The sequence below is a fragment of the Carassius auratus genome, chromosome 46 (assembly GCF_003368295.1).
Source record: "Carassius auratus strain Wakin chromosome 46, ASM336829v1, whole genome shotgun sequence".
NCBI classification, from domain to species: domain Eukaryota; kingdom Metazoa; phylum Chordata; class Actinopteri; order Cypriniformes; family Cyprinidae; genus Carassius; species Carassius auratus.
This window is the reverse complement of record NC_039288.1, coordinates 11,430,418-11,454,048: the sequence shown is the minus strand read 5'-3', so window position 1 is coordinate 11,454,048 and position 23,631 is coordinate 11,430,418. Positions and strand designations below refer to the sequence as shown.

Below are 23,631 nucleotides of genomic sequence, written 5' to 3'. Positions count from 1 at the left end.
ATAAAAATTATGGTTAAGCTGAATTTTGCTCATGATTATCTACAATAATAATAATAATATGTTTCATTTCGTGGTGTTGTGATTTGGTATTTTGTGTGATGATTCCCAGGAACGTTAGGTCTCATATTTTGTACCATAACAAGATCCACTGCTAAATTGAGACTGGAAAGAGTCAAAGTTCATGTCTCGAGTACCACAGTCTACACCAGTGACTCTGTATCTACCAGCAAAGAGAGTCATGTTTCTTGCTCCAAGGTTGCCATGGAAACTATACTGGCAAAACAGCACCAATTGAGTAATGTCCCCATATGCTTTTTTCACTATTGAAGGAAAAAAAATATATATTTTAATTGCCCAGAATTAAGAATAGGAGGGGGAAATGTGCTAGTTCTGCTCTCCGTAAGCTCATTTTTTATTTATTTTGATTTTATTTTTTTCTCGATTAAGCCTTGCGTGATGAAAGACCATCTGTCACGTCTTAGCTGTCTTTTCCTTTGCAGTTTGCTTGACTTTTTAATTCCGATTTCCCTCACTCATCGAGTGCCTGGACTGGCGATAATGAGACTGTCTTAATTAATAAGAACGCACCCACCTAAAGTAGCTTGTCTCAGAGCAATGGGAAAGACGGCCCCCTCTGTTAGGCAGGACGTACACGTTGCCCCTGACCAAATTACAGTCATTTCATTCGCTCTCCTCCTCATCACTTAAGATAAGATTGTCGCCCCGGGTGGAGGTGTTGGGACGGCTTGGGGGCATCAGAATAGCTGCGAGTGATTCTAAGGCAGCTGATGAATGGTACCACTGATAGGTCATTTGTCCCAGTGATAGAGTTAGCCACTGCCCTTTGGGAGGAAGAATAAAATAAAGAAAGCTGGAGAGGAGCGTGACGGATCGGCCAACAGTAACAGAATAAGTGGCTACCTCACACATGGCTACCAGATCCGACCTTGCTCTAATTGGACATTCTCGGGGAGCAAGAGGGCAGAGAGTGTGTCTCACATAATACGGAGACAGGCTGGACATGGTGACAGAGAAAAAGGCATTGGGTTTACACAGGGAGGGATGCACATCAAAGAATGGACATCAAAGAATACAAAGGGATTAGACTTTCTGAACTGTGGTTTTGGTCTCAAAAATATAGTGAACGAATGAAGAATTACAATATAGGGGATGTCAACATTTATTTAACTTTGTTATTCTCAACCTTTGTGATTTTTTTTCTTCTGTTGAACACAAAAGAAGATATTTTGAAGAATGTTGCTAGCCAAAAATTTCTGGTGGACGTCAGTGGCTACCAATAACTGCAACCTCCAATATTTTTCGAAATCTTTTTTTGTGTTTAACTGAAGAAAGATACCATATTTTTCGGACTATAAGTCACACCTGAGTATAAGTCGCATCAGTCCAAAAATACGTCATGATGAGGAAAAAAACATATATAAGTCGCAATGGACTATAAGTCGCATTTATTTAGAACCAAGAACCAAGAGAAAACATTACCGTCTACAGCCACGAGATGGCGCTCTATGTCTTCAGTGTAGACTACAGGAGCACAGAGCAGCATAGATCGCCCTCTCACGGCTGGAGATGGTAATGTTTTCTGTTGGTTAATTTCTCTTGCTTCATTTCTTTCGGTTCATGTCAAATTAATTTTGATAAATAAGTCGCACCTGACTATAAGTTGCAGGACCAGCCAAACTATGAAAAAAAGTGTGACTTATAGTCCAGAAAATACGGTACTCATACAAGTTTGGAACAACTTGCAGATGAGTAATTTATAACAGAATTGTCTATATTCTGTGAACTATCCCTTGTATAGTAATATTTTTTTGCCATGCCATGTAATTCATTTGATTATATTAGTTATATTAGTATTATATTTGATTATAACTAGTAATTTAGTTGAAATGTAAACTTTCATCATGACAGGAAAATACCAGTAGTTTTTCCAATTACATAGGTGCAGTTATTACAGCAATTTAACAGTTTGCACTTTCTCTATGAATCTCATATGATGCATCTCAAATAAATCAAAGCATGCAATAAATCAAATAAATCAAGCATGCATCATGTTAATGCGCTGGGGTGTCAAACTGTAATGCAGGTCAAAGGAGAACAAATGTGTTTTGGGATTGTTTCTAATAGCCAATCATCAGCTCAGCATGTGCATATCAAAATAAAGAGAGACTGGCAAGCTGGCAAAGTTCAGCGTGCTTTAAATAGCATCCCTTAAGAGTCCCTATGAAGCAGCGTGAGGATAGTAAATGTAGTAAAATTTACCATTTATTTAAAATACAGCATTCTACTGTAAAACGTATAATATTTTATTTTTTAAAACATTTGGTTAAGTGTAACTTTCGCTGTTCATTCTCAAATCACACCTGTTAGTAAATTGTTCGTCAGTCCCAAGCATTGTGTCAAAGTAGCTAGTGTGTGACATCCTCAGCATCCATTTTTCCCCTTTCTGCAAATATTTTCCAAGCTACTCTCTCTGTGACTTTCCGCCCGGAAGGAGGAGGGGGGTGTTATCCAGGCTGGCAGCCCAGAGCACCCTTTTTGAAGCTGCTCTGAAGAGCATGGTCTAGGTAATCTCTGCTCGGCTGAAAGCCGTTTACAGAGAGAAGGAGACAGAGGAAGAGGTTATACTGGGGAGAGAGGATGCAATGGAGAGTGACGGAGAAAGAGAGAGGGAGAGAGAATGAAAGAAAGAAAGAGAGGCAAGGGATATGAAAGAAGAGTGAGAACAGAGCCCAGGCAGAGGATGATAAGGCCGGGGGGGATTTCGTTGCTGTTTTGGGGTCAGATTAGGAATGGGGTCTTGCTTTTGTCACTTGAGGAGAAAAGAAGAGACACACACACACACACACACACACACACACACACACACACACACACACACACACACATTGAGAAGCAAATAGAACAGTGTTGCATTGTGGACTTCTGAAAGGCCACTTCTGCATTTGTGTTTTTTAGTCCAATCTAAATTCATGTACCCGTTCCATTTGATCTTTACATAGATTTTATGGTTTAAGGCATATGGATCAGAATTTAGCAATACACAACTTTAATGTTTTAAAGTTTCTATTAGTATACTATTATGCTTTTTTGTTTCAAAAATAACAATATTATAAAGCCAAAATCATGTTTCTTGTACAGTACCATTTATTACTTTTTTTCCACTAACAGTTGAATTTATTTGTGCCTTCCTTTCCATCCGTTAATAATCATCAAATCCAGATGTTGTAATAATCTTAAAATCAGCTTACACACATGCCATATTGTAAGTTCATTTTGATCTGGTTGTGACTGAAAATGGTTATGTGAGTGGGTGAGATATATATATATAATTATTATTATTTATTTTTTTTTTTAATTAGTCATTTAACCAGTTTATTCAGATCTGTGGACTTCTTGCGAATGTGATAGGCGGGTTCATACTGTTAGTGTAATCAACCAGTTACAGTAACCTGGAAGCAGTCGCTTCTCTCATGTGACTAGGCTATTTCTTTAAGTATTTCACTGTTCATTAAGGGAGACACACAGTAAGAGACACTATATCCCCCCATGAAACTTCCACTGGTATCAGTTGAAAGAAAATTAAAAAAAAAAGAATAACAACCTATGGGTTTGGAATAGCATGAGGGTGAGAAAATAATACCACAATTTACATTTCCGAGTAAATTTTATTAATGCATTCTCAAAAATCATTACATCTGCAAAAACTTGTTTTATTGCCATGCAAATCATAAAGAAGCTCATTATGGATGAAGCACATTGCCTGGTGCTATTGCTACAGTAAACAATCATGCACTAACTGCTTTGTTAAATAAGGTAACTAGTTCACCCAGTGATGTCACATGACTGAATAACAAAAAAAAACTCTCCCATTCGTGAGTCGAACTTTTAAAAGTACAGCATCTTCCCACGTGTCCTTTTATTCCCATCACATGTTCCCTCCCTCCGCTGCCTTCCCATTTCTCTCCTACTGTTCGGCTTCATCCTTGTTCTCCTCTGTGTTTCAGTTTCTTTTCTTGTGTTTTTCTGTATGTGCCGGCTCTTCGTCACCCCTCCCTTTCTCTTAACTGTGCTTTCACAGCTGACTGTTCTCTCTCTCTCTCTCTCTCTTTCTCTCTCCCCCACTCTTCCACCCGTGCAGGTTCGTTGGACAGAGTGACTTGCCACGCTCCGACTGCCCCCTTCTCCCCACAGTGAGTATTGTCATGCTAATTTTACTGATCGGCACCATGTAGAGAATTTCCGTGGTTGTGGTTTGCTTTTTCTGCGTTCTGCGCTTATCTGTTTTGGAGGGGGACAGCCGAATGTGTGATGCATGGAAGGAATGAAAGGGAAAAATGGAGATAGAAAGAGAAGGAGAGAGCAGAATTCACGTGTGTTTGTCAGAGTTTCGAGAGTTCTGCTCTTTGAGATTGACACACCTTTGGACTGGTGCAGTAAAAGTTGTGCTTTGTGTATGTGGAAATGTTATACATTGATGAAAAGGTACTTAAAGAGGCTAAAGCCATGAATCTTTTTATGGAAGTTGACACATGCCTTCCCTTTGGTCTGTGAGAGTGTAAACATACTGTAACATTGCTTTGCATTTGAGTACATGCAGGTAGAAAGTGCTTTATAGTTCATTTTTTCTTCGCAGAGAATATATGTCAGTGCTGCATGAATTTAATATTGCTTTGACCTTAAAATGTTTCAGCTCATTTGAATTATATACTTCAATTTATATAGGAAAAGTCCAAGATTCTATTACAGAGCAAAGCTTGAGGCGTTCACATTTATGCACATGCTATTTTTTTAATTCCTCTTCCTCTTTTTTTTTTTTTTTAAATTTTCACATACCTTAATATTTTTATAATTTAGTATACCTTGAAATTACAAAACCTGCCCCATGACAAAATACCTTTATCTGCTAACTGGCAATTTAGGACAGCGCTTTTTAGACAAGGCCTGCAGGTGATAAACAGACAGCGTGCTCAATTAATGGCAGACGGTCTTAATTAAGTGACACAAGCTAAAAGCAAAGGAAACACTGTGTCTTATTGGTGTAAATATGCATGAAGAAATTAGGGGAGATCCTTTATGCATGTTTATATATATATATATATATATATATATATATATATATATTATAAAATCATGGACTTATGTATCTTTCAACATTAATGTAATGGATGCGAAGGAAGCTTTACAAAATGGTCCAAATGGTTAACATTAAGTATCATGGACATTTATTAATAGAGGTTCATTTACCATTGTTCTCCAGGTTCATTCATAATATTTTAAATGATTCATTTTTACAACTGGAATGTTAAACATGTATTAATTTATGTAGAAACACTTATCCAGTATAATAAATGTTATTCCATTAGCTAGTTCTAACGTAGGGAACCTATTTGTAAAGTGTTGCCTATTGGTTTAACAGAAATTGAGCTGCTGGAAAAGATGCAACGCCTAACATCATAGAAGTTTTGACTGGAAGTGCTGAGTAAGGATAAGAATATCTAACCTCAAGCAGACTGCTGTTTTTATTTAAAAAAAGGAAAGTATCTTGTATCATAAAAAATAATAATAATAGTGCTATTGATTCAATGTATACAATAAAATAAAAATAAAAATAAAGATATTTGTGTGAGGCTTATAATTTTTCTTTTGCTTTTCTTTGCAGTCTGATAGTGTGGCAATGCTTACCAATGTCAGCAAACCTAACATTACTTACTCTTCAACACATTTGTTAGTCATTGCTCAGAGCCGGGGTCTTTCGCATGACTTGGATGGCCATTGAGATATGGTGTATTGAAGGGGAAGGAACACACTCTGGCCCAAAGCTCAGGCCTGATGACACAGAATAAGAGAGCAAGAGAACTGGGAAGGTGGAATTCTCCTCAAACTCTCCTCGAGAGTCAGGGCTTTCAAGGTGAATTTGGATGAGAGGTGTTCCGCTGGTTAATCTGTACAGACAAAACATTGTTTCCAGAGGCGCTCTTCCGCTAAAAGATCCCTAGGCTCGGTGATAGCATTGCAGAGGTTTAATCGTGAAACAAACTAGTAACCTACTCTGGTCATGTATTTAGCCTAGAGCTTTTCTGAGCACTGTGGAATCAGACAAAATGCATCCAAGGTTTTCGTGTGGAAGAAGCACACTGAAGCCTAGCTAAGTATAATGGTCTGTTTCAAATCAAATATCTGCTTCTGGCTCTGAGGTTGAATTTTCTTATTATTGTCAAATGAACCAGATGTACAGCTGATTGCGTTGCAGCATTTTGATGCCATTGATATCTTATAATATTATAATATTATAACATAAAATTTTAATCTTGACAAAGAAAAAAAATATATAGTATATTTCATGCCATTGGCCTATACTCTTCATTACAGGACTGGAAATTCGTAAGGCAAATTCAAACTCAAATCACTTACATAAATAATATCTCAGCATGTAAACAATATCTTTTTAGTTTGGCTTTGATATGAGCTCTGTTACCTCAGTATCAATACCTCAGGCAACAAATAAACAGCCTAAGGCTATTGATTAAATTTGTTTTTATTTTGTTTTTTGTATGCAGCACAACCATAATTCATGCAAACTCCTAGGCTGCAGCTTTGACACGTAAAGCAGATGTTCTAGCAATACATTTGCAATATAATGCAATCTTAACAAATGCATGATTTTCTCTCAAGGCTACACAATATCCTATCCGTTGTATTCTGCCATATGCGAAGCACATGCCTCGCTGAAATCTTTAGAGAGTGAATCAATCCATGGACCAGTAACACCCCTCTAGCATCCCGCAAACCCTCATGTTGGGACATTTCTGCTGTGAGACAGTGTAACGTTCACTTTTGGAGGCTCTACAGTTTTTGCGCTGTGTAATGTAGGTTTGATACAGAGACTAGATCAAATACTCTGTGATCTTTCACACTTAAATTATTTAAGGTCCCAAGATTTTAAATTTAATATCATGCACATCGATAATCTAGCCTCTCTCTTTCTGGGGACTATTCTCGCTCCTCAATAAGATATAATGCACGTCTCGTTTTAACATTGTGTCATGTTGCTGTTTTTCTGCTCATTTGGAATGTGACTACAGTACTCGTTTCTTTTCCTTTATTTATTAGGCATGATAGCTTACCTTCGAGACAGATCGATGCTGTCAGTCACTATAAATGAGAACCACTCCACCAATTATAGATAATTAAGTTAGCCTCCGCCAGTCAGAACACTCAAATCCCAGGTGTTTGTGAACGGCTCGTCTGCTGGTGCAGAATTTGACTGAATACCTGAAGAGAATTACAAGGGTGGCGTTACTCAATATGTCGCCCAAAAAATGAACCATGCAAGCGTGACAATTCTAGTTTGTCAGATGCACAGCAGAACATATGGAAGTTTCATATAGTAACATTAAATAAATCTGCAGGACAGCATGTCTGTTCCATTTCATTAGATTTATAAATTTGTGTGACACTCTCAACATATGTGACGGGATAAAAAAAAAAAAAATAGATTGGGCTTTTTGCACTTCAGCAAATGAAAAACATTTAAACTGGACTGTTTTTGTTTTTCGCTCACTGCGAATAAATACACAGTTAATTTGTCTTATAAAAAACTTTTAAAAATCTTTCAGCATATAGGGTACATACTTTTAGTAATGAAGTGACAAAAGCCACACTTGTCGTTTTGGCTAATTGGGATTTCTTTGTTGTTATGGCTACAAATCAAATCAGTAACCACCATAACAATTTGCACAGCTTCACAAACATGCAAATATGTAACATGACATGACAGTCAATTAGATAATAATATCCAAGTTTTGTCATTTACTCGGTTTTCTTTCATATCATCAACAAAATCCTCTTACATGCCACAGTTGCAGTGAAGTTGACACTTGTCAGAGCTACAACCGAGCGCCTCTTTGTTCTACCACTCCGGCTGTGTGTGTGTCTCTGTGTGTGTGTGTGTGTCTCATTAAATGTGGATGGTGAACTTGCTGCAGATTGCCTGGAGATTGCCGCTCTCTCTGTGTAGCAGAGAAGCCCCCGTCCGTAGATGAGATGCGATTGACATTTCTCACTGGCCCTCCACGGGGTGTCTGTAAGGATCTTGAACCCATTCAGACTGGCTCCGAAATCAAATCACTGCCACCGCCACCGGTCTCAATGGCCACATTAATTATTTAGCACCGACTCTAGTGATTCAAAAGGTTGGGGGAATTTGATTTTTGCAGGTATCTCTGGCCAGCAGGACCTTTGACATTGGTCTGTGCAAAAGGGAGGACAATGATAATGTACCAAAGGTTAGTCACCTTATGCTGATTTGTGTGTAAAATGGCCGTTATTGATGCTTGTTCCAAAAAAGTATGCTGAGTGTGACGAAATATTCTCCTTTGTACATTCCTCTAACATATCTCCCATGGATGATTTTTTTGTTCTTTCCGTCCTCGATTCCACCAGTTGGTAATGTTTCGGAGGTAGCTTGGGGTTATCTGAGCTAATTAAAGTTTGATTCGATCAAAGTACACTCTTTTTCAACTTGAATTTTAATTAGGCGATGGGTCACTGGTACCCAGTCCATTGCAAGGACATCTGCAGACTTTCTAACATAATCTGAGACTCTTTTAAATTAAGTTTAGGGGATTTAATAGACAACGGTGGCTTTCGGACAGTGCAGGGATAACCATCTTGTCTACCGGCTTCCCGTCGGGACAAAGGGGGGACAAAGGGCGGTCTCCCAAGACAATCTCTGTGGCCCCACTTTGGGCAATGTTGAAATGGTGACTCTCGCTCCCTTTGGCCTAATACTGCAGACAATAGAACTTGCTATCACTGCTGTGACAGAGGGAATGTGTTAAACACCGGCAAGCTGGAGTCACCGGCTTATTCGTCCCTCTGCTATCTGTCACCGGCACAAGCTCTGCCAGCATATGCAGAGTGCCTTTTCATAAACGATAAAAATCTGTAAGCTGACGCGCAGGACAGATATCTGCAACAAAAGGATGAATGCAGCGGAAGAGACCCCTTCCTAATGCCCCCCTTCCTCTCCTTCTCTGAGATGGGAGTGAATTCCATGGCAGCAGAATCAATTTGCAGCTTGGGGCCCGTTTGTGGGAGTATTGCTTTTTATGTGATATGATCTTTGCTTTACATTTCCGGAGGTCAGTACAGCCACAGAAACAAGGTCAAGCAAGGCTTGATCGACAGTTTCTCTATCTGCGGTAGCGAAACAATTACCCACTTGGGGATGGCGGGGATATTAAACCGTTGGGCTTTAAACATCTGAGAGGAATCTCCCATTGGATTTAAAGCCGTTCCAGATCTAAGCCCCTGTGTCCGTTGATTAATAGCTTTCCTTGTTTCTGCTGCCCCAGGTATTTATGCATGTTCTGATATGGGAAAAGTGAGGGTCAATTTAGGGCCATACCATAATGCCCGCTCTGTAGAACGCAGGGAGCAGGATTTTATATTTGTCGCTTGCCTTAATGGTAGCGGAAGCTTTTCTCTTTATTATCACGATAATGCAAAATAATTTGCAGGGATGTCCTTCAGCATGAATTGTGTTGCTCTTCCCCTCCGTGACTCTGAACCCCAATGGCTCTGTTTGATTTTGAAGCCATGGTCTGCAGTGGTCCGACCAGATGCAACTACGATGCCAGAACTTTGGTTAGGAAACTTTGATCAAACAGATGCCATGTGAACTCTGTTCATCCACCGATCTGTAGCCCAGTCAGGGCATTTCCACATGGGAAGCAGTGCAGGGCGAAGGGCCAATGCTATTATGTTTAATATATGCATCAACAATTTGCAACTATTAGATTATACCTCCTGTATTTCCCTTCCCTTTAGTAGAAGGTCAATGTATACCCCAGCCCATTTCAAACGGTCCTTAATTATACCATAGGGAGGGTCCACAGCCCTTCATTTGTCATTTAGCTGCGGTAAAGGAGGCCCACAACTTTGGCTCTGTCCCCATGAATTGGCTTGATGAGTTCAGTTTTGGATGCATTTCTGATTGAACTTCGATACTAAGAGACTTTCACCGTTTATTCAAAACAACTTTTTTTTTGTGTTTTGCTGAAGAAACAAGTCCCTCAAGTTTACAGTAAGTTTATTTTTATGTTAAATATCCCTATAAAGCTAGTAGACGAAGAATAAAAGAAGCAAAACTTTCAGTTTGATTGCATGGGTGTTTTCAACAAAAATCCATAAAGCCTTCAAGACTTCAAATCACTAAAGACATCTGGACACCCCAAACAAATTAACACCCTAGTGCATTTTTACTTAGTTAACACTTCTGTGAATTCCAATATTTGGCGAACAAATCACAGAGTCTGCTGTGGTTTTGCTCATATGCCAAGTGGCAGTTAGGAAATATCATCTAATAATGCTGGGGTTTATGTGCATATTTTTTATTTCCTTGTTTACCAAAGACATTGCAGGGGACTTACAGTGGGAGTTTTGTTAACTCTTATTGTGAGCAGCTTCAAGGTTTCATGCAAGAACGCCTTAAAACTGCTGTTAATAGCCTGCACAGCTGTGTGGAATGACTTGTGAACCTGTCCGATTTTCCTCTTACCATTATTACATTATTTTAATGTATTTTATTCCATTTAATTATCCAAGTTCATTCAGTAAAAAAAAAATGAATGAAAAGAAAGCAAATTTCAAGGTCCTTTAACCTCAAGGAGGCAGAGACCTCCCCAAATAAGCCCTCTCCTTGCGTACATGGCATCCCATTAGCTGCAGACAGAAGCGCCCTGCGTGGACTGCTGGAGAAATGAGGGTGAGGGATGGCAGACTCTGAGATTTGAATATCTCACCATTAAAATGCACAAAGCTGGAGCATGTCTGCAGGGGAGGCTTTGAAATCCCCCCACCTCCAAGTCTTTTAACTCGATGTGTGCACTCAGTCTGAAGACCCTGAGGTCTCCTGTCTCTGAAAGGGGATGTTGCGTGTTTCTAAAGACATCACACACACATTTTTTAAACTCATAAGCACAACAGACAACATATTAAATGTGAAACTGCTTTTCTTTTCCCTTTTTTTTCTACCTTGCAAGCTGTAACCTTGAAACAGAGGTCGCTTTAAATATGTAACTACTTATGGGTTTGTTAGCACTCTGCAGTGTTTGCGTGAGGCAAAAGTGTTGTATACCAAATTCAGGATCAAGGCTTATGTATAATATGGCTCATGAAATGGGAATTCCTCTTTTTCATCTCGGAGGCCGTTAGAAAATTCATCAGGACATTTCGTAACTTTTTAAAGAGAAGTTTTATGGACAAAGGTTGTTGTGTTCAGTTATATAAGGGCAAAAATAATGAATTGTATGATCACTGATATGTTTTGCTATGATTTTAAAAGCTTTTCAGATGATGACTCTTCAGCTAAAAATTTTTTTGAGTGTGTGTGTGTGCCAAAAACACAATTTATTTATTCTAAATAAATTTTAAACATCATTTTTCATATACATATATATCTATCTATCTATCTATCTATCTATCTATATATATATATATATATATATATATATATATATATATATATATATATATATATATATATATATAGTTTTCTTTAATGAACAGAGACTCCAAAATACATGTGGAAACATATCACTCTAATGTACTTTTTGTTGTTGTTATTTTGTTTTGTTGTTTGATATTTGTAGCTTGTGATATGTGTTTTGTGCAGTGTGTTTAGTGGCACTGAGGACACATTCCTTGAAGAGAATAATATAATATAATATAATATAATATAATATAATATAATATAATATAATATAATATAATATAATATAATATAATATAATATAATATAATGCATACTGCTCTGTAGAAAGGCTTTTTCTGGTGTAAAAGCAGTAGAAAGTAGAATTCCTATTAAAATGGAAGCTCTGCCGTTACATTCATGCATTTATTTAAACCGAGGGGGAAAATGTCATGATAATGAAAAGATTTCTCAGGAAAGAATCACATCTTTCACCCGTCACAGACAGATGAAGTGCTATATCAGATGTAGTAAAACCAGTGGCTAAATGTAATAGTATGACCTCTGGCTGGCACTGAGAAATTCCAGATGGGGCAATTTGAAAGGATCACAATGTCCAACCATATGACTTTATTATAAAATACCCACCATAAAAGGAGAGTGACTGTCTCTTATTTCACTGAATGACTCTGTACAGCAAGGACACATGGCAACACCTGAACAGATCACAGGCTGCAACATGTGGCCAAAATGCACTCACAATTTCTTTAGCAAATATTTACTCTAGATTTAGCAGCTATTATAGTTGTTGTGTAGTGGGCACCTTTCTTTGACACGTTTCTTTGGTCAATCCTAAAGGAAGTGTTTACTCAAAAATGAAAATTGAATGAAATTGTACTTACCCTCAGGCCTTTCAATACTTAAAATAAATTGTTTCTTCATCAGAAAATGTTTGTAGAAATTTAGCATTAGGCTACATCTCTTGATCACCAATAGATCATCTGCAGTGAATTGGTGCCGTCAGAATGAGAGTCCAAAAAGCTGATAAAAACCTACCAATAATCCACAAGTAATCCACATGACTCCAGTTCATCAAATAATGTCTTGTGAAGCAGAAATCTGTGTGTTTGTATAAACAAATCCATTGTAACTTCAAAATACTAAAATACAAGTTCTCTATCCATAATTTTGCTTTCTCTAGTGAAAGAGCTGGCTTGTCTGAATCAGGAGAGAATTTGCTCAGATCAAGAACTGTTTACAAGTGGAAACAGTCAAAAACAGTTCTAAATAAATATGTAGTGCATTCTGATGTCAGAAGACAACAGGGGATGGACTTGGAGAAAGATGACACTGGAGAAAGTGGTATTACGGATTATGGACTTATTTTAAAGGGCTCATATGACATTGCTAAAAAGAACATTATGTTGTGTATTTGGTGTAATGCAATGTGTTTATGCAGTTTAAGGTTAAAAAAAAAAAACTATTATTTTCCACATAATGTACATTATTGTTGCTCCTATGTACCCTGCCTTTCTGAAATGCATTTATTTTTACAAAGCTTATCGTTCTGAAAAGTGAGGTGTAGCGCTGATTGGGCAGCTATCCGGTGTGTTGTGATTGGCTGATTACCTCAAGCGTGTGACAGAAATGTTAGGCTCATTAACATGCTGTGATGCCGTCTCCCTGCATGACCAGACAAAACCAATAAACCCATTACAAACGAGCCATTTGTTGCATCCAGTGGGGAAATAATTACTGATTATAATGACTTATATTGTCTTTTTATGCATTGCGTTGCGTAAACATAAACATAATGCAACTTTACAGATTTTCTTTATGCACCAAGAGCTAGTAACACCCCAAATAGAAAGGAAAATTTTCAATCCCATCATACGACCCCTTTAACCAGAAGTTAAACTGCCTTGAAAAGTATTTTTGTTTCTTACAAACAGGCAGCTTTTCACTTCACAAGACATTAATTGATGGACTGTAGTGAAGTTAATTGTAAAGTTTTTTTTCAGCTGTTTGAACTTTCCTTCTGACGGCACCCATTCACTCCAGAATATCTATTGGTGTGCAAGTCATGTTATCCAAAATCTCAAATCTGTTCTGATGAAGAAACAATCTAATCTACATATTGGGTGGCCTGAAGGTGAGCAAATCTATTTTTTTTTTTTTTTGGTGAACTATTCCTTCAATTAATCAAAGCGGTGAGAATCTGCTGTTTTTAATATAAGCCTGTTTTCTGATTCAATAATCAAAATTCAAGTTGGTTCTTTCCACTTTTTATTTTTGTGCTTAAACTGCCATGCAATTACATCATCTATGCTATGACTACTACTGTGAGAACTATTGGCAGCAGTTTACTGTTGTAACTAGGTAACAGTACTCTCACATCTAATAAAACCCTTTATAATTTCATCTAATTTCTTCTGTAGGGTGAATGCCACTGGATGAGCAAAATTCCTTGTGAAATCCGATGTCAATTGCATCAATTATTATTATTTTATTTTATTTTTAAGTACAGATAAGCTTGCGTCTTGCCCTGCAGAATTAAAGACTGCAGAAACATAACTCCACAGCAGCCTTTGATGTGAAACAGTCCTCTCCGTCTCTTAACTGAAGAGGATTTTGGCAACAATTCTCTTTGATAGAATATACCTGGGCGTTTCTTAGTCAGAGAGTGTGTGGGCTTTTGATGTTGTGATCTTCTGAAAAGTTTTTGTTGTTGCTTCAGGGACGAAAGTCTGTTCTGTAATAGAAGTTTGTGGTGGGCCGAAAATTAGTCAGCTGCGCAATAGAGAGATTGATGCATTTTATGTCTTTTAAGGAAGGCTGGTTGGACTTCATTGCATTCAAGTGGGTTCACAATATGTCTTGTATGTTGCATGCTGTGCGGAATGACAAGTTGTTAGGCACAGTTACTTGTGCTGTTACTTTACTTTAAAGAGTTTAAAGTGATGTGTCTTGAGTCTAAAGTTAAACTAATAAAAACAAATTGGTTGGTAAGAACTTTACGGGAAACTTTCGAAGTGTGCCTGGAGTCACCAATATGCAATTATGCACTGTTTTGTTCAAAGTACTTCAATTCTGTCACTCTCTCTAGACAAAGACTGTTAGTTTCACAAGATTTTTAGTTTAAACAATCAATTTGGTACATATCGTCCATACATTTAAATCGCAATAATAGATTTGTATTAACCCTAAAGTCCTTGTTGCTGTATTTCCTCCTTTTAAGGAAAGACAAAATGATATCAAATTGTAAATAACAGTTTTGCTTGTTAACACTTTAGTAAAGTAAATTTGTTTACTGCAGTAGATTATATATGTAAATAGTTAAATGTTATTTTAATGTATGCTGTATATTTTACAGCATACAATAATTGCATAAATATGCAAGGAATATGCAGCCAGAAGAGTACTGGCACTGAAAGTTTTACACTTTAAACATTTTAGCCAGCCAAAATGTAACAAAATTGCCTGGTTAGACAAGAAAAAAAATATTTTTTTATAAAATATCCGAAAGCCTCAAATTGAGATTGTCTTATTTCAATGCCAGCCTTAATCTCTGTCCAGAAATGATTTCTTACAGTATGAGTAATGAGTTATACTTCATATTCCATTATATCGAGCAGTTAAGGAAATTTGCGTGTGCCATGTGAATTAAACCCCCGACTCATTCAGTTCGATTTCTTCACAATACTATAAAGGCCATATAAGTATGATGTGGGGAAAGTGCTTGATTGTGTAGAGAAACACAGAGTGGTGTTAAAAGCTAAAGTGGTTCAGATGCTGTATTTTAACGTCTCTTTGTGATTGTGCATTGATAAGAGCTGACAGATCTTTTCCTAAGCGCAGGCAGGCTGATGACAGTAGACTATTCACAGCGAGGCACTGATCACTCTATGGCAGTTCTCTCTCTCTATTCGCTGCATGAAAGAAGGTTTCAACAGCAGCATACCTTTTATGTCATTTCACGGGCCGCGTTTTTTCATCAAGCGTAGCTGCGAGTAACTTGTAAAGCAGCTCAGCCGTGTGTCTGTCACGCCTTGCACTTCATTTTGTACTCTTTTTTTTGTATGAAGGAAGGTCTTTTTCACTTTAAAATAGGGGAAACTTTTAAATGAGGCACTTACACAACAAAGGCTTTTCTACAACTCTTATCTTTACTCACTCATTTCATCACAGTAAGACTACATCCTTTCATTCCGGTGGGATATTTGTCGGAGACTATGCAGACTGCATAAGTAACGGGAGTTAATGTTTGAGGGACACCCGCGCCGATGGACTGTAATAAGACGCCTCGCTAAGCCAAGGGTTTCCAAGGATATAAGGTCTTTAAACAAGCTTTCACTGTACTGTGAGATTACTTAGTTAAACATTATCAGCAGGCCCATCCATCTTTGCACACTGTATCACTTGAGCTACAATACCTGACCTTCAACACCAACTTATAATTGAACTCACTGCCGAGTCGCTCGGTGGAGTTTGACTTATGCTGGCTTTGCTGGAACACATCTCAGCATGACTACATTATCATGTCCTCTCTTCATCTATCAGATTTTCTTTTCACCTTTCCTTCTCTCCTCCTTCCACAGCAAATGGAGCATTTTGTGCGACTGAGAAAAAAAATACAATTCTAATGTCACATACTGCATGTCTTTAATAGTTTCACAGGACTATGACCTCAAACATTTTTTTTAATGAAATTCTTCCAGGATTAAATGATGCACACTGATTTCAGAGTATGTTGAAAATTTGTGTCTAATTTAATTCTTTCATCTGAGAAAACGTTTGTCTAACATATCTGAGACCTCCAAAAAAAATCTCCTGAGCAATGAAAACCCCAACTAATCTCACGTTTTACTCTCAACAATGCGTTCCACTCAGATTTGCCAAGTTACAAAGTCTGCCATCAAAAGTCAGCTCTTATGTTGACCTCAAACGTTTCTCGTCAAATTTAAAGATGTGTGCCAGATTATTCACATTGATTGTTATACCTGAAGCTCTACGCTCTTTTTGTATGTCATCTCATTTGTGTCTGTTGATTTCCTTAGAGATTTTAGGAGAAAAAAAATCTGTGACAGTTAATACTTCAGTGAAACATAACTTGAGAACTTGATGAAATCTCCTGAGCTATGCAAGACCAACCTCTTTTCTCCCCATAGGAATGAAAAATCTAATTGTATTTCTGTTTGTATTTTTTTTCTCTCCTAGATAGCAATAAAAACATATGAATACTTAATCTCATCTGCATCTCATATATTTCTCTTAGAAGAAGAGTTTTAGAAGAGTTCTCAGCATTAGACTAAGATTTACCAAGATACCAAGGATGTATCTGAAATTGAAATCTGAAATGTACTTACCTGCATGCCAACAGTTGTCTAATTTTTCCACTCTATAATAATCTTAAGAGAACATCTGAGACTAAGTCGATACTTCAGTGAAACCTAATTGAGAAATCTCCATAACTATCAAAGGGTAACCCATTTCTTGTCATCTCCCATTCACATCTCCTCCTTTCTCTTTCCTTCTCCATATGGCTCGTTTTGCCAACAGCATGTATTCTATTTTAAGGCTGTGCTGAGATACGTTGTCGTACCATTTAAAGAGTGGGCTTTATCATATTTGTGAAGTTTGCTGGGAGTCTAAACATGAGCTGGTTATACTCCAGAGACTCAAAAGCACTCATTTTCCCTTTTGAGCTGACTCCAGTAAATCATTTGACACCACGTCTTACAAATAGAAGTGTGAATCAAATCTGAATTCACCACAACAAAAGCTCCCATTGCTTTCCAGTAAGAACACTTTCCAGCGGCTCTGGTGAAGGCAGTCTACGGGAATTCCTCAGGGCATGGTGTGAATGGAGGCTGAGAAAAAGATTCAGCCCTTCCCCGTAAGATAATTGCTCCTCTCCCAGATGAGTTGTGCTGAATTGCTCTGTACACAGTGTTGGAGGCAGCTGTAATTCTATCTGAAATTTCACATTTTGCTCAGAGTCCCGCTGTGGGTGCAGATCTCCTGCTGGGTACTCGAATGAACCTTTGGTGAAACTAAAACTTGGTCCCTTGCTTGTTTCTGATGGCTTATGGCCGTGGGCGATTCTAGTATTTCAGCCTTAGGGGGCAAAGCCCCTTACCTTGAGATTTTTTGGCTAAGTTGAATGTTTTTTTGCGACTGGTTGTGAGTTAAAATCTTGCTCCACTGACAACATTTTAATGGACCAATTAAAATAACATCTGGCTGTCAGTAGAATTAGATGTTTTGTAGTGGTGTGTTTGGTGCTGAGGCTGTGCTAGAGAACAGTACTGCTTTCACCTGTATGCCTTTGTCACTGACTAGAGACATAATGTATTAAAATAATGAGAAAAACACCAGTTCACATAAAAGATCACACACACACACACACACACACACGTGTATATATATAGCAACAGTGTTTTTGGGTGGGTCAAGTTGTTCGCAGCCCGCCAACGGAGAAAATAGGTGGGCATTATGCAAATGTATTTTCCAGTGACGTGTAGCTATCACAGAAGTGGAATTCGAATTACTGATGACTTGTTTAGGTTGTTCAGAGTCGATTCTTTCTTTTGGGAGACAATTACTTTATTTATCATGTACTTTCAGCTTTACAACTTTGTAGATTGTTTACATCCACATACAGCTATATTACGCACTGCATAAAAGGCAGTATTCAAAATGGCATAATAGGGGCACTTTAAATCCTTCTAAAACAATACACAAGTTGACTAGCTCAATTTAGGTCTATCTTTTTACGGGTCATTTTATTTACCTCTTTTCATGCATTCTTTATATTACATCGACTCATGCATGCACATGCATGATTATGGCTTTAAGTCTGTACTGTAAGTGTAATATCCATCTCCCTTCAAACATTATAAGAGCTCAACTATTATTCATTGAAGCTCTGACCTTACTGAAACCCCTGTGAGATTGGGCCGGGCATGTTACGCTGTTAAAGGAAATTTGAAATACTTTGTTGTTTCTCTCTTCTGTTTCCCAACTGACATTTAAAATGGGCTTTTTGATTGAATGTGGTGTTTTAACTTTAAGGTTTAAGTGTTTGCTAACATATCCTGCAGCGTCAACACTAGCATCCCTGGCTTAGTCTCATTAGCATAGCGAGGCATTGCCTAGAGAGGGTGATGCTTCTGCCAGTGCTGTGCAGTGAATTGTATTTGCCCTTTCTTGGTAGATGGAAAGGGGGGAAGCCCAATCTCAATTCCACACGAGTCATGAATTCAGCTGTGATGTTTGAATATGGCTCACATTCAGGGCCTGGCTGGAACTGAATCTAATTGGATGCAATTGACTTTGAATGCAGATAAAACAGTTGATTAACGGTGCAAACAACAGGAATCGTGATTAGCACCAACTCGTAATGTCCGGCCATCTGTGTCCGTCCAGCTAACGGAACTGTAAGCAAAAAGTACTTGACATTGGAAGACAAAACTGTCTGTTTTGAGCCAAAATTAAAGTTGGACAATATTTATTTGCCCTGTTATTTGCCTTTAAAAGTGATTCATTTGAATAAAACCAGCTTGTATTTGACACACTTTCTGGTCCCTTCAAAGGGAGGGCTCGTCCCCTTTTGGTGGTGTGTTGAGTGGAGACAATGGTGAAATTGCTTGGAAAGTCAGGCAGAGAAGGACTTAATGAGGTAGCCAGGGAGTGTTGGGAACCATTCTTTCTTGTGTGCCCTTTCAGTCGAGCTTACAAAATTTGTGAAATGTTTTGCTCATGTAACTGAGAGACTTGTCTTTTTCATCTTTTATGAACTGAGCATTTAGCTGGGCCGAACCGCCTGTGGCTCTTATTACCTGACTAGAACACAACTGTTGCTCAAATACTCCTCCTCAAACCTCCTCTTGAGTGAGTAGAAACAGTGAAGATGAAATTAAAACTCTGTGAATAAAAAATGATAATAATAATAAAAAGGGGGCAGTACCAAGTTTGTGGGGGATACCAGAGTTGGTTGGCACAGTACATTACTTTTTGGATATTTCTAGTGAAACAAACAGTAAAATAATCCAGCTAGATGACAGCTTCAGTACATTGAGTAAAACTGTTGACTGAGTGTCAGAAAACGGTTTCTACATTTGTTTTTTTTTTAATTCATGACAGAGGTTATACTATGCAGTTGTGCCAATGACCCCAACTGGGGATGACTGGCAAATGTTGTTTGGTTGACTAGCACAATGTTAAAAGACTAGGATTTTTAATAAACCATGTATTTATTTATTTATTTATTTATTTATTTATTTATTTATTTATTTATTTATTTATTTATTCATTCATTCATTCATTTATGCATTCATTTATTCATACATTAATTTATGCTTTTATCTCTGCATATATATTTTCAGTTTTTTCATTTATTTAATCAATTATTTATCATGATGACGACAATGACGATTATGATGGAGCTATAGTTGTTGTTATAGTGATTACTATCATCATTTGATTAATCTTAACACTTTGGGATCTGAAATGGTTTTAACACTTTTTAAACGTATGTTTTGTTGTTTTCTTTTTGCTTAATGTGCATATTTGGGACTGCCGAGGACCAAATGTGTAATTTTAAGAATCATTATTGTTAATAATTGTATCATTTGATGAATTACTAGAAAATATGACTCAATTAAATGTTTTCTTTGCACTGAAAGACTGACATTTACTTAATGTAAATACATACCACATAGTAAAATATCAACGTCTGGTTAAACTGAACGTGTGAATTGTTTATTTATTTTTATTTTTATGAAGACGACTCATTGAAATGAGTGGGAGTGTTCGTCCTGTGTGGAGGACATTTCAGCTCCTCTGATAACCACCTTCCCTTGTGCTCTCCTATTTCCGCCACATCTTCACATGATTCTCAAAAGCAGCCAGCCTACACACACTCCCACGTCCTCGCACACAGAGACACCTATACTATCATACACCTACAACCGCTCTCCCTCTTTACTGTGGCTTTGCATTGATGTTTAGATGCTCCTCAGAACCCTCCTTCCTGCTCTGGTCTCCGTGTCCCCTACTCCAGGAGGGATGGGGTTTGAGACGAGGATAGCATGAAGGTTTGATGGGATTCAAATCTTCCCACTTTATAGACCCAAACAGAACTGATACATGATGGCTGGTAGCTCTTTGATTCTACAAATGATAAAGAAGTAAATAACATAAAATAACAGCCAAAGAAGAAAAAAAAAGAAGTATGAAAGTACAAAAGTGGATTTCATGTATTTTGCATTCTGCTTCAACTACTGAGCTTGTGTTTTTTTTGTTGTTTTTTGTTTTTGCTTACCTCAATTTAGAGACACGTCTTGTGTCTGACATATTGACAACTAGGTAATATCTCAAGAATAATGATTGCTTTAACAATGATCAAAGCAATGTTCCTTTTTTTGTATCAAAATATTTTAGGCTTGAAGTGGGACTACACTGATATTTCTTTACAATTTAATTCATTTAGTTATTATAATTTCAATATTAGGGATGGCTCGGTTCTTTGAAAAAAAAAAAGAACTGAGTTCGGCACGTGCTGGGACCACAGTTCAAATTAAATCTGACAAAGCATCTGTAATATGGTTTGCTATACAGGTGCTGGTCATATAATTTGAATATCTTCAAAAATTTTATTTATTTCACTAATTCCATTCAAAAAGTGAAACTTGTATATTATATTCATTCTTTACACACAGACTAATATTTTGAATGTTTATTTCTTTTAATTTTGATGATTATAACTGACTAAGGAAAATCCCAAATTCAGTATCTCAGAATTACTTAAGACCAAAACAAAGAAAAGATTTTTAGAAATTTTGGCTAACTGAAAACTATGAACATGAAAAGTATGAGCATATACTCAATACTTAGTTGGGGCTCCTTTTGCCTGAATTACTACAGCAATGCAGCGTCGATCAGTCTGTGGCACTGCTCAGGTGTTATGAGAGCCCAGGTTGCTCTGATAGATTTTCTATGGGGTTAAGGTCAGGCAAGTTTGCTGGCCAATTAAGAACAGGGATACCATGGTCCTTAAACCAGGTACTGGTAGCTTTGGCACTGTGTGCAGGTGCGAAGTCCTGTTGGAAAATGAAATCTGCATCTCCATAAAGTTGGTCAGCAGCAGGAAGCATGAAGTGCTCTAAAACTTCCTGGTATACAGCTGTGTGACCTTTGACCTCAGAAAACACAGTGGACCAACACCAGCAGATGACATGGCACCCCAAACCATCACTGACTGTGGAAACTTTACACCAGACCTCAAGCAACGTGGATTGTGTGCCTCTCCTCTCTTCCTCCAGACTGGGACCCTGATTTCCAAAGGAAATGTTACATTTATTTTCATCAGAGAACATAACTTTGGACCACTCAGCAGCAGAACAGTCCTTTTTGTCTTTAGCACAGGCGAGACGCTTCTGACGCTGTCTGTTGTTCAAGAGTGGCTTGGCACAAGGAATGCGACAGCTGAAACCCATGTCTTGCATATGTTATGTGCATAGTGGTTCTTGAAGCACTGACTCCAGCTGCAGTCCATTCTTTGTGAATCTCCCCCACATTTTTGAATGGGTTTTGTTTCACAATCCTCTCCAGGGCGTGGTTATCCCTATTGCTTGTACACTTTTTTTCGACTGCATCTTTTCCTTCCTTTCTCTTCTCTATTAATGTGCTTGGACACAGAGCTCTGTGAACAGCCAGCCTCTTTTGCAATGACCTTTTGTGTCTTGCCCTCCTTGTGCAAGATGTCAATGGTTGTCTTTTGGACAACTGTCACGTCGGAAGTCTTCCCCATGATTGTGTAGCCTACAGAACTAGACTGAGAGACCATTTAAAGGCTTTGCAGGTGTTTTGAGTTAATTAGCTGATTAGAGTGTGGCACCAGGTGTCTTCAATATTGAAGCTTTTCACAATATTCAAATTTTCTGAGAAACTGAATTTGGGATTTTCCTTAGTTGTCAGTTATAAACATCAAAATTAAAAGAAATAAACATTTTAAATATACCAATCTGTGTGTAATTAATTTAATATACAAGTTTCACTTTTTGAATGGAATTAGTGAAATAAATCAACTTTTTGATGATATTCTAATTATATGACCAGCACCTGTAAATAACATGTAAAACAAACAGGGTTCAGCAAATATATGTTGCTGTTGATGCATGCGCATTCTGGATTCCCAGACATAAAAAAACATGGACAAACCATGCACTCTTGTTCAATGTGAATGCCTTATGCTGGAATATGAGCAGTCATTTATTCCGTCATCACCACTTTCTCTTAAAGTGACAGTCTTAATATTAATTGAATTGCGACAACAAATAAATCACTCACTGCTCTCGATTGAAAAGCTTTTGTAACTTTAATAAAGAACAATATTTAATTTATACAGTCAAATATGCGATGCTTTTTTACATTTGATTACTTTATTCAATTTCTGTACCTAAAAACGAAATATCACCAAAATCACTGTTTATTTTATTTTTATCTTTACTCTATTGTATTTATTTGTGCTGTTGTTCGTAGTTAGATTCTGTTTTAAGTATAGTTTCTCCATAAACAGCACATACCGAACCATACCGAAACCATGACTCTCCAACCTTGAAACAAACCAAACCATGAAAGGTTTGAACCGTTCCACCCCTATTAAATATTTATTTATATGCTATAATAAATGTTTAGTATGGTATTTCTTTTGAGATTTGTTAAAACACATTTAATAGTGATAGTTTATAGTGAGATACAGAAGTTTTTGTATTTAATGTAACTTGCACATTGTCGATCGGAGGTGTTATCTGCCGGCTATTGTTGGATTTAGGGGGCTGCAGCGGTCCCTTCCCCACAGCCCACAGGACCAGAGGCAAACCCTCCCTTCTGCACAGAAAGTAGGGATGAAGACAAATCTGTCTAGGGTTACTCCTCACAAGCATGAAAGAGTAGAAGGCATAGCCTTGGGCATTGTGAATGTTAATGCGCTAGTTTGCTTTTCCATGCTGAGACTTGCTCCTCTGGCCTGCAAAGTTACAGCTTCACACCATCATTACAGGATTTAGCCTCGCTGCATTGCCATACCAACGCTTCAGGTCTCTCATCTTCTCTTTTCCTGCATCTTCCTCTCA

The 23,631-nt window shown here is 37.7% G+C and overlaps 1 protein-coding gene across 5 annotated transcripts in view; it reads left to right on the top strand.

The window, feature by feature from the left end:
• The first annotated feature begins 4,158 nt into the window (after window positions 1-4,158).
• LOC113064176 (RNA binding protein fox-1 homolog 3-like) overlaps window positions 4,159-23,631 on the top strand; it is a 293,847-nt gene continuing 274,374 nt past the window's right edge. For all 5 annotated transcript variants that reach the window (XM_026234795.1, XM_026234798.1, XM_026234797.1 and 2 more), the window contains exon 1: window positions 4,159-4,211. The gene's annotated coding sequence lies outside the window, so the exon portion shown is untranslated. The remainder of the gene's footprint in view (window positions 4,212-23,631) is intronic.